This window comes from Galeopterus variegatus, unplaced genomic scaffold (assembly GCF_000696425.1).
Source record: "Galeopterus variegatus unplaced genomic scaffold, G_variegatus-3.0.2 Scaffold5162, whole genome shotgun sequence".
Classification (NCBI taxonomy): domain Eukaryota; kingdom Metazoa; phylum Chordata; class Mammalia; order Dermoptera; family Cynocephalidae; genus Galeopterus; species Galeopterus variegatus.
Window position 1 is genome coordinate 79,579 of NW_007731273.1, and position 12,482 is coordinate 92,060.

Here is a 12,482-nt window from a genome sequence, read left to right on the forward strand (position 1 = left end):
TAAATAACTTTCAAAGCTCAACATTAAGAAAACAACAACCCAATTTTAAAAACAGGCAAAATATTTGGTTAAACATTTCACCAAAATTATACAGATGGCAGATAAGCACACTGCAAAGATGCTCATAATCATTAGCCATTATGAAAATAAAAATTAAAACCATAATGTCATACTACTATAAAACTATCAGAATGACTAAAATTAAAACAGCAGCAGCAGCACCACCACCACCAATGAAGATGCCATGTGCTGGTGAGGAAGTGAAAGAACTGAAACTCTCATTCGTGGTGGGAATGCAAAATGATAGACACTCAAAACAGTTTGGCAGTTTCTTATAGAGTTTGACATATACTACTTACTAATACAACCCAGCAGTCCCACTCCTAATTACTCTACAGAAATGAAAACTTACGCTTACCCAAAATGTCTGTGTTTATAGCAGCTTTATTGTTTGTTTGTTTGGCAGCTGGCCAGTACACGGATCCAAACTCTTGACCTTGGTGTTATCAGCACCATGCTCTAATCAACTAAGCTAAATAATCAGCTCTACTGCAGCTATATTCGTAATCACCCAAAACTGGAAGCACATTAAATGCCCCTCAATGAGTGGGTTACTAAGTAAACTGTAGGACATTCATTCAGTGAATCACTACTTGGCAATAAAAAAGAACAAATTATTGATACACTCAACAACAGAGAAAGAAGCTCAAAGACCTTCTGCTGAGTGAAAGTAGCCAGTCTCAAAAGGCTACATACTGTATGATTCCATTTATTAAGACATTCTGGAAAAGGTGACACTACAGGGATGAAGAACTAATCAGTGGTTGCCAGAGGTTAGGTGTGGGGGGCAGAGTTTCACTACAAGCAGGTAGCACAAGGGAGTGTTGGGCGGTGATGGAACTGTTCTGTATACTGATTGGGGTGGTGCTTGCACAAATTTATATATGTGTTAAAGCTCAGAGAACTACACACACACACACAGAATAAATTTTACTCTTTGTAAATGAAAGACAAAGAGGATACATATATTGAGGATATGTGTTAAAATGTTGTTTAAAAGGCTACGGATGAACCATCAAAAAAGTTTATAGCTGGTACAGACTCCTCATTTCACAGTTGGAGAAACTTCTTGGTCAAAGAGTGGAAGTAACTCAATCAAGGCCAAAAGAAGTAGGAAGCAACCACAGGAGAGGATTTTCTCGCAGGAGACATTTCTGATGTCTGTTCTCTACCCCAGGTCCATCCAGCCAGGTTAAACTTGGCCTCTGTTTTTCTTCAGGGAGTATCTAAATTTAGAGTTTTCTGTGAAAAACAGAATAGAATCACAGGTATAATAATTATTTCAAGGAAATAGTACTTCAAAACATTGCTACATTTTCTACCCTAATATCTCTTCCTTAATAAAATTAATCTTAGAATCATGGTGCCTAACTTTTAAATATTCTATTATTTTTCTTGTTCTTAACCATCTGCTAAGTTTTACTAATATTCTTATTGTTACTATACTTTACATTTGTAAACTGCTTTATATTTTTCAAAAGAAACATATATGTGATATATATATATTATATGAGGTATATATTTATATATGGCTCATATATATATATATATATATAATAGGATATATATCCTATTTCATAGACTATGCAGTCCACGTGAGCCCACTTCCCAATGGACAGACCTATGGCTGACTATGAGGTGTTCACAGAATGCCCAAGATTGCAAAACAAGCAAACAAACGGGTAGGCTCTGGAGCTGGACCACTTGTCTATGAATCCAGGCTCTCGTTGCAAGACCCTGGGAACATTGCTTAGTTTTTCTCCACCTTAGTTACTTAATTTGTAAAATGTACCCTAATTGTATGTACTACTAAGAGATTAAAAAAACAAAGAAAACCCAAAAAACTCACCAGCAATTATAATATAAGCCATTATAAGAAAGTACTGTTAGAAGAATCCAATATGTGATTAAAAAAAAAATGTGTATCTTAGAATTGGAGAAATACGCTAATACATATTTCATTGTGCTGTTTTGATGATTAAGAGGGTTGTTAAATGTTAATGCCTGATGAGCCTGGAAGACATTATGTTAAGTGAAATAAGTCAGGCACAAAAAGATAAACACTGCATGTTTTCACTCATATGTGAGAGCTAAAAAAAAAAAAATGTTAAACTTTTAGAAGTAGAGAGTAGAATTGTGGTTACTGGAAGATGGAAAGGGGTGGCGGGGGGGATAGTGAGAGGTTGGTTAACAGACACAAATTTATAGCTAGATAGGAAAAATAAGTTCTAGTAGAGTACAGTAGTGCTAGGAAACTATAATTAACAATAATTTTTTTGTATGTTCTCAAATGACTAGAAGAGATCAAATGTTCTCATCACAAAGAAATTATAGTTTTGTGATGATGAATATGCTAATTACCCTGATTTGATCATTACACATTGTATACATGTATTGAAATATACCTGTAACCCATAAATATGTACAATCAATACTTTTTAATTAAAAAACAAATTCCTTTAAAAATTTTAAAAAATAAAAATGAGAAAAAAATCGGGTGGATAAAACCAATGCTGGAATGATAATCAAATCTTTTTATGGCACCAAACAATAAAGGTTATTTAATTTTTAAAAAATGGTAATGCTTGGCACATAGATCTCAACCAATAGTTGTTAGCTCTTACTGTTGTTACTATTACTACTACTTCTACTATCATTATTTTAAGAAATGAATAGTGGAACTTGCAGACCTTATAGTAAATTGCAAAATGCCCTTCCCACCCCACCCTCCTTCTGCATGTCCTACCCACCTTGTTGTGGATTGTGAAGCCCTGGCACACGCAAACACAGAATGTGTGGATGTCACCAGAGAAAAACAAGAGAAACATTTGCCACTTCTCAATTCTTGTTAGAGAAAAGCCACAATGACATGCTAAACTTTGTGGTGGTAGGGTCAGATCTTGCCTCAGCTAGCACATTGGTTCTCACTAGATGAGGTTCAGGGCAGGAACTTGAATCAATTGAGCAGGGTGTGCATCAATCCTTCCTGAAAGACAAGGGACAGAAGGCTGTGTCCAGAAAGTGGGAGCAGGGACTTGGGCTGCAGTTGTGTGTCTGCAGCTTGCCAACTATGGCACTTGAGGCGCGTGGCCAATGTCATTTCAGTCTGTTTCTTCTCTGTGAGACAGAGATAAATTACTACTTTTTATCCCTGAGGGGAGAAACATAAATTAGAGTTCCAGTTGGGTTAAAAGTCAGCAAAACTCAACCACAGCTGCAAGGGAAAACTGGTTAGCCAGCATTATTTGTTTAAAAAAATTTTTTTAAATTTATATTATTGTTCAAGTTTCTTGAATTTTTCCACGCAGTCTTATATCCTATTGTAGGTAGGGACAGTGTATAGGGGGATACCCAGACCTGGGCTCTGAACATTCTCAGTGGGGCCCAGTACAAATCTCTTTGTGTGCTCTGACTCTCCACACTAAAACCCCATTATCCAAGAGCCACCTTGGGGGAGGGGGGAAGCTGTCAGTGCTAGAAATAAAAAAAATTAAGAATGGAATAATCCATTCTTAATGTATATAAAGGATGTATATAAAGGAAAAGAAACTAGTATTTCCTGAGAACTACTTGTGGCAGGTACTGTACCTACCCATAAATCAATACCCATTATTGTTCTATAAAGTAATTGTTACACCTTCCTATTACATTTGAATAAACCCTGGCCCATGGAAAGGCAGGTAATTTGCCCAAGATCCTAGAGCTAAGTTCCTGAGCTTCCAAGCTGGAAGTGTCCTTTCCTGTGTGAAGGGACAGACACTTCATGCCTGCCATCCAGATCATCCAGATGACAATGCTGAGGATTTCCAGGAAAACCACTGGCTGGCTAAGCACTAGCTAAGGATCATTTCTTCCTTTCTTCTTTCTTCTAACAAACGTTTATTGGGAGCCTAGCATGTGCTCTGGACACTAGGATGGACCCAGGTTTCATGGGGACTGAAGCTTAAACAATTTGAAGAGCCCTTTTCAGGAAAAAGAATACAAAATTGGGAATACGAAATTAGGAACAGAACCTTGGAGGAAGTACAAGTGAGGGACCCTAAAGCTTATTAGCCCCACTGTAATTCGGCTTTTGGGGGAAACAAACAAGTAGAACAATGATGATAAAATGTATTCAGGCCGATGCGGGATCAGGGAGTCTCCCAGATGAAATGCCATTGAAGCTGAGACCCACAGGATGGGGCATGGAGTCGTGGCAGAGGGAATAACAGGGGCAGGACCCAGTAAAGAAAGGGAGCTGGCATGGTTTTCAGGGAGGAAGGACAGCCATCCTTTTCTCCTTCCTCACTAGAACCTCCGCCCCCGCCCCCAGCCACCGGTTACCGTCCCAAAGTGACCCCTGAGATGCCACATGCCAGATGTTAATGCCTGTCCTGGGCGTGGCCGTCACCTTTCCTCAGAACTCTCTGGGAAATCTCAGGTACTTGGAGAAGGTTCCATGCTTGGTTCCCACACTCCAAGAACGCCGGCCTGCATCAGCTGCACCCGGCCCGGCTTTCCTGGTTAGCTTATGTTTGCATTTTCAAGAATAAGACGATTCAGAAAAGCTTCCTTTGTCGAAAGTTAACCTGACGTGCCACAGGCTCGGAGCAAGAAAGGACAGCGGAAAGGAGTGGGGAGAAGTGGGGAAAAGCCTGACTTTTAAAGGGGAATCCTTCAGTGAGGTAAGAATTTGAGAGACACCTACCCGAACCCGGAGGCGGGGTCAAATCCGTGCCCCGCAGGAAGAAAGCGTTCATCAGGGTGCCTAGTGGCCCTGAGTTCCTCAGCGGCCGGAGGTCGCGTTCCGAATACCTTTGTTCCTGCTTGTGTACAGCACGGTGCCTTCCTTGACTGCTGAACCATGATGTGAACGTACCCCAGCCCGCACTATTCGTTCTCCCAGTCCCCAGCCAGGTCCGCAGCCGAGGGTAGACCAAATGACCCGCGAGTCTGAGCCTGTGTCACCATGCAGCCGCCAGCTGGGACAGCAGCCTTTGCCTTGCAGGTCAATGGAACCTCCTCGGAGGCTCAGGTTCCATTGACACCGATAAAGTGGGGAAGGTTGGTCATGGGAGGGAAGCTGGAGCAAGGTGAGGAAGAACGTTCGTCTCCCCCGTCACGGCTGGGCTCAGGGCTGAGCCCCGCACAGCAGGGAGCTGAGGCGGTCCGAGCCGCGGGAGCAACGGGAGCAAAGGAGCCGGGCACGCTCGCGTCCCCCAGAGGGCGCTGTCGGCTCACGGAGCCCGGCGAGGCAGCCCGGGGCCCACAGGTGCGGCCAGCCGCCCAGGGATTTCGTTACTGCAGGGTTGCGGCGGAGTGAGAGACCCAGCCATCCCCGGGGACTCATGGGGCATGGAGGGGAGAGACCGACAAGAGGACTGTTTGTGAAACTCTTCTTATTTCAAACGTGTAAAGAGCACAAAGTTGCACCTGCTATGTCCAAGATATTGAAGAGTACCACGATGACTCATACCGGGTCTCCATACTTAAAGACCTTCCAGGGAAGTGTCAGAATTAAGAAAGGTACCAAATAACTGTACTACACTATAGTAGGGAGAGGTTCAGAGCCATAAGGAGGAGTAGGGGTGAAGTGGGAGGAGAGTTCAAGGAGAGCTATAGCTTCAGCGAGGAGAATGAAGCCCTCTTCCCATGGAGGATTTGGGCCTTAAATAAAGGAGGGAAGAATTTGCCACCCTGCATCACATATTTGTTGCAACAGAACCTGTGGATTTAACTGGTTTTGGTTACATATTTTGTTACACCTAAATGATTAATATCAGTGACAAAAGGCAGTATTCCCTGTCCTCTAGTCCCAGCTCATTGATCCTGAAAGGTAAATTAGAAGTAGAAATGGATCAACCAAATGTCTTGATTGTACTGGAGAAATATAACCCAGTCTGAAGTCAGATCAGTTATTCTGATCTGATAATTGATAAAATATCCACTGAGGAAACAGCTGTTACACTTGGTACAGGTATCATAAAACCATATGCTGAAAACACATCTACACATCTGTTAGAAGAGAAGATGCAAAAATATAGAAGTTGAGGAACGATGAAGTGTCTTATCAACAAAACAACTTAAGGAAGAACTCTATCAATATCATAGTTCCCTTAAGAGTTATTATTATGTTATTATAGTATATATTATATATGTGATTACAAGGATTACTATATTGTACCGTGCTAAGGCTCGTTTAACTTAGAACCAATAAATTAAAACAAATGTGGACCTTGGATTTACAGGAATGTTGTTTCTTAGGAATTAAAATGTAATTGAGGTAAAGGTGTTGCACTGGTTCCAGTATGACAATATAGAAAAAACGGCAAATTTAACTAGGAGATATAATTGCGCTAGACCTCTAATTAGGATTTTGAGGTTTTTTTTTTTTTTGCGAGTCACTTAACTTCTCTAGGTCTCAGCTTCCTCATTTAATAGAGGAATTTAATAACAGTAAAGAGTATAGACACTGTGATCTCTCAAATCCTGTGGAGTCTTCTGAGTTTCAATGTGTGTGAATGCCTCTTTAGTGCTGTCTTAGTGTGGAAGTGGCTTTAAGGATCTGCAGGTCCTGTGAGTTTGGGCATATGAAGGGGAGAGGGAAAGGAGCTTAGGTGGCTGCTGGTTCTCATATTAGGCAAGATTCTCCACATCATCTGAAGCCTTCTGTATGCAGTGGCCCAGGGCCTTTGTTGGGATCAAACAGTCCCACTCTTATTGTGATCATTGCTACAGCTAAATTTCTACAATGCTTTCTGACTGGGCCATTTATCTGTCATTTACTGTGTGCTACCTTGAATTACCTTTCTGTACCAGTTATTTGAGAAGAGTGTCTATGGCAGCCGTCGGTGCTATTCTCCAAGTATTTCAGGCTTCTTGCCCATGCAGGTGGTAGAATTTCTCAGCCCCTTGAGGTTGGGGGAGCGGTCACACGACTGGATCTATCTAACGCCTAGTGAGTGGAAGTACTTTAGCACTTTTGGGTGGACAATTTACCTATGTAAGCCCCTGCACATGTCCTCTTGCTCTCTGCCTGTGACCAACTAGGTTCCACATAGAGACTTTCAGCCAGCCTGCATCCGGGAATGAGAATGATGCTGATGTGCAGCAGAGCTCCCAGCCGACCTGGCATGGACTATAGCATGTGTGAGAAGACACCTATGCTATTTTAAGGCCTTGGGGATTGCTACTACAGCAGCATGACCTAGCCAATCTCAATTAATACAGGGTCATTGTGTGTCATCATTTTTCCCCCAGCGCTTGAAATGACATGACATTTACTACCACCTGCTAAATAAATGACTGACTGAATTGATCTACCCATCTCCCATATATATATTTCTAGGAATCATCCATATATCTATTTGTCCTTCCTACAGCAACTGTACCAGTATCCTGTACATAGCAGGTACTTAGTATAAGACCCTTGGATTGATATATGTACTTCAAAGTCTCAACACACAGCCCAATATCTCAGCCAAAGAAGATGAGGCATGTGATGTTATTTTCTATAAGGTGCCCTAGAGTGTGGTGGGGCTTATGCTCAAGGGCACTGAGGAAGGATGGCCCAGGCCATCCCCTCCCTGCATCCATCTTTAAGCTCTATGGGGCTACCTCTGATCCCCGTACCTCCTTGCAGGTGTAAGTGAAGCTTAGCCTGAGTTACTGCACCAGAGTTCAGAGCAGAGATGGAGCCAGAATAAGACATGGCAGGTCAGACGAGAGCCAGGAACCGGAGGGTGGACCTGGAGCAAAGTTAGAAGTGAGCCTGGGAGTCAGGTGGGGACTAGGCTGGGGCACGGCCCATCATGCTGCTGCACATTCCATTCCATGGCCCAGGTGGTTGAATTCTGTACAATGGAGCATGTGTGGAATGTATGATAGACCCTGACCAGGCAGACCTTTGCAGAAGCCCATTAACATTCTATAAATGGCAACAACCAGCACAGCAACAAGGACATGAATATTAACATGCTAGTCTAAGGTTCTGGCTACCAGTCCCTGCTTCCTTTAGCTGATCTAAACAGCATTCACAAACTGTGTCATTTTTGATCAGACAGAGTATAAATCATCATCAGACTTGGATCGACTAACACCCTGTTCTAAGGTGAGTCTTCTGGAGAAAAATTACAGAAGAGGAAAATATCCATTTGCCACAAAATTGCATTTGTAAAGTATTAGCTCCAGTTAATGCTGCTTGCCCACTGGAATGTTTCTCTCCAGGAAAAAGTTCAAATCCATATGCAGGCCGTACTAGGACTTAACTATTGGGTTGCAACCTACCTCATCTCCTATTGTTACTTGCCACAAACCAGGCACACCTGGCTGCTTTCTCATCCCAGATAGCCATGGTCTTTTCTACCTGTACACTGCACACTCTGTTCCCTTTGCTTCCATGCCCTTCCCCTCCTCTTTGCTGCTGGAGGAACTCCCATTGGAAAGCCCAGACCTGTTCAAATGACCCTGCTAGGTGATGCCTTCCCACGCTCCCCCAGGCAAAGGGTTGATCCATCCCCTGTGCCACTCCCATCCTCAGATCTATTGCAACATTGATCACACTGCCCTGGGCACACTTGCTCTCTATCAGTCCTTTTCCTATGTTTCCTATGATCCTTAATTTTAAAAGGACAAGGACCCCATCTTGATCGTATTTGTTAAATTCTTATATCAGTTTTCTTCCTCTCCTCTTTTCTCTCTGAAAGATTATGAAATAACTAGGACATAGCTGGAATCCAAAGGACATTTTACTCAATGTAGACACCAATCGCTGTCTTGTCTTTCAGGATTGTACACAGGGGCCAGGAGAAGGATGAAGTAGGCAATAGTTATTGACTTTTTTTTTTTTTTACATTTTGAGCTCTCCTCCTGCAGGGACTTTTCTTTTCACATGAAATCTAGAGCAGGGGATTACTTTAGACCCATCTCCCCCTCAGGTAAATTTAAGGGGTTTCCCCTTAAGCTCATGTCTGACATCACCATGATGCTCCTGGAGAATATATATTTTCATCTGGCCAAGTTTGAGAGTAGGAAGGTGAGAGATTTATTTAGAAATAAGGATGTAAGAGGGCCAGGGAACTAGCAATGTTTGCATGCAGAGTATTTGCTTTCTCCCTTTTTTATGTAAACATTCATCCAATGTAAAACAGCTATTTTGTTTGACAAGCCTTTTAGTACCCCCATCCCACAAAGACTTGTAATGGAAAGGAGGCTGGTATTGGTTGCCTCTGAGAATTGCAGTCTGATTATTCACATGGAGTAACAGTCTGCTAAGAGGTACATGCTGCCTTCCTATGACTTTACCCAGGACACAAGGATTTGGTGATGAGAGTTTGTAGGTTACCTGTTTTAAGATAGTCACTAAGATGATAACAGACCCACTTAATATATTTGGGGGTCTTTCCTGGGGATGGGGAATATGATATGCAAAATGTTCAAGTTCAGTGTGCTCTTAATTCTAAACTTGTTTCCTGTTTAACACACTACAGAGGAGGGATTTAGGTTAATGTTTCTCAATCCCATGCATTTTTCTGTTTGCATGTAAGATAGGACTCACCCAGAACAAGGAGAGAGAAGGTGTGAAACACCAAGTAGTGAAAAACCCCTAACTTCATGAAATCCTTGACTTTCCAGACTTCCCTGCAGGGCTGGGACTAGGGGGAGGTAAATGAAGCACTCGGCTCAGGCACAAAATTTAAGGGCTGTCAATAAATGCAATAATATAAATTATATTTTAGTGCAATATTTAAAATTATTTAAAATTTGGATACAGTAGACCCCCTTTTCTGCAGGGGATACACTACAAGACCCCTTGTGGATGCCTGTAACCACAGAGAGTGCTGAACTGTACATATACTATGTTTTTTCCTGTCCATACATACCTTTGATAAAGTTTAATTTATAAATTAGACATAGTAAGAGATTAACAATGATAATGAATAAAATAGAACAATTATAACAGTTTTCCAGCATCACTACTCTTGTGCTTTACTAAGTAAAATAAGTAAACTAAGTAATATATTACTAAGTAATATTACTTGCACTGTAAGTAATATTACCTGCATTACTAAGTAAAATAAGGGTTACTTGAATACAAACCCTGTGATAAAGCTATGGGCAATCTGATAACGGTGGAGGCTAAGTGACCAGTGGGTGGGTAGTGTATATAGCAGCATGGATACGCTGGACAAAGAAATGATTTACATCCCCGGCAGGACAAAGCAATATTTCATCAGGCTACTTAGAATAGTGAGCAATTAAAAACTTACGAATTGTTATTTCTGGAATTTTCCATTTAATATTTTGGGATCGTGGGTAACAAAATTGCAGATAAGGGGGACTTGTGTATTATGCTCATGCTGGATTTTTACATAACTTTTGATTTTTAAAAAGTTTGTAATTTTTAAAAATTTGATTTTTAAAAAATTTAAAAATATTGTATTAAAATATTATTGATCTTGACTACTGAGCTTATCGGTACCTTTTAAATATTGCTTCTTGGAAAAGTATCTCATTCATTTCACTTTAGTGCTGGTCCTGCTTCCCAAATGCATTTTTAGAAGATCAAACTGTATTTGCCATTGCTCCGTTAAGGGGGGAAAAGCTTAGTAAGAATAGAATGGTGGAATTAAGAATCAAGAGGAAAAAATTCAAATGATCAAAGAAAAAAAAAAAAAAACAGCAGAGACATATCCCTGCTTGTGTCTTGGCAAACTGACATATTTTAAAATATCATACATCCAGCTGGAGCGAGTGGCCATGTAAGGCACAACTTTAAATACCGATTTTTTTACGTGTGAACTATCTAAGTCGTCCCTAAGACTGCATTTTAGCACCATCTCTGCTCATCTGCCCCATTCGACAGAGCGGGCTACAGGAATTACTTGTAAGTACTTGTAAACTCCCGAAAGCGACTACAGGCATCGACTTGACAGGCTCTTGTGAGGCGAGAGGATCTGCCACAGTGGCCTTGGTACTTTTCTCATCATTTTTGGGACTGTATGCCGCACTTGATATTCTGTTTTTCCAGGGGACTGCCTCCTTCCTCGCCTTTAAGCCTTTTTAAGCCTTTAAGCCACAGGCAAAGATAACCTTTTTCCACTGAAGAAAAAGTGATCGGGAGGCGAGTTTTCAATTTTAGTCCGCACTAACCACCGTCAGATGAACACTCAGCTTACCGTGGTCCCTGCAAACTCCCTGACTTGACTTGGCACAAGGGTGAGGGCGGAGGTTTTCTTTTCCTACTGGCTCAACCCGCAGCTCCAGGTGGCGAAGCCCTCTGGCCTGCGCAGCCCCCACCGGTGTCCAGGTGGGCCGCGCCCCGGGCCTCGGCGCTCTCGCCCAGCCCTCCCAGGTTCCCAGTTCCCCCGCGCGGGGCAGTCCCTCGCCTGGCCGCCTTCCCCGTCCCAGCTCCCCGCGGAGGAAATTCTTCCCCAGCAGCCCAGGGCTCGCCTCACGTGACCAGCCGCCGCCGCGGCTTCCAGCGAGAGTTTAAAGGTTACGGAGGAAATGAGCATGGACACGACCACTCGCCCCCCGCAGCCGCGACGGCCGCTGTCATCTCACTGGTCAGAGCCGATGTCCCCCAAAGGGGCGCAGACGAGGTCCCGTGTCAACAGGAAGAGTCGCTTTGTAAATATAAACAGGCACACAAAGCGAGCCGGGGTTCTACCAAGCTTTCACTTGTCAACAAGTTCTCGCAGCCTGAGAAGCCCTGGACAGATCCCGAAGGAGAGAGTGACCCCTAAAGAAAGAAAAGAGAAAATAATCATGTTTAAAAACTCACACCGAGCTGGATCGTCCCTCCTCCTCCCCCTCCCCCACCGCAGCCGAGTCGAGCGTCCCCGGTCAGAATGACAGAAGGGCCAATACTCCGCAGACTGCTCCTGCCGGCCACTGCCCGAGTGGGGGTGGGACTGGAGGAGGCTCCGAGTCCCCGCCACTCGCCTGCCCCCGTCTCAAAATGACAGTGTTGGCCGCAGAGTCCCCGAGAGATGCGAGGCCCGCGAGTCTCCCGGCGGAGAGCAAAGACCACGCATCAGCAGCCCGCGGCCCCCGTCCCCCGCCGCCACTCCCCGGGGTCCCGCTCAGGGTCCCCGCCCGGCTCTCCCGCCCGCCGCCGCGACCCGGGCAGGCTCGCCGTCTCTCTCCTGTTCTCTCCTCGGCTCACTTTTCCCGTATTGCTCCCCCAACCGGCAAAACTTTCTATTTCCCCAAACACTGGCGAGCGCGCGCGCGCGTGCACACACACACACGCACACACACACACACATACACACACTCACACTCACTCACTGACGTCTTTTGCGCATTTCCTGCATTAGAGGGAGGGAGACTCGCTCGCACACCGACGGAGGCAGAGGAGACCGCGGCGGAGAGCGGGCTGGCGGGCGGCGAGCGAGCAGCGGCCGAGAGCGGGGACGCGGGGAGCGCGGCGGGCGGGC

At 43.9% G+C, this 12,482-nt stretch overlaps 1 long non-coding RNA gene across 2 annotated transcripts; it reads right to left on the reverse strand.

Annotated features, from left to right (window-relative positions):
- Positions 1 to 466: 466 nt before the first annotated feature.
- LOC103604468 lies at positions 467 to 11,639 on the reverse strand. Of its 2 annotated transcripts, none has more exons than XR_551719.1 (3): positions 11,217 to 11,639; positions 2,811 to 3,046; positions 467 to 1,302 (listed from the first exon to the last, which is right to left on the reverse strand). It is a non-coding gene; the product is annotated as an uncharacterized LOC103604468 (long non-coding RNA). The 2 variants fall into 2 exon arrangements; XR_551720.1 differs by lacking the exon at positions 11,217 to 11,639 and adding an exon at positions 4,748 to 5,008.
- Positions 11,640 to 12,482: the final 843 nt, after the last annotated feature.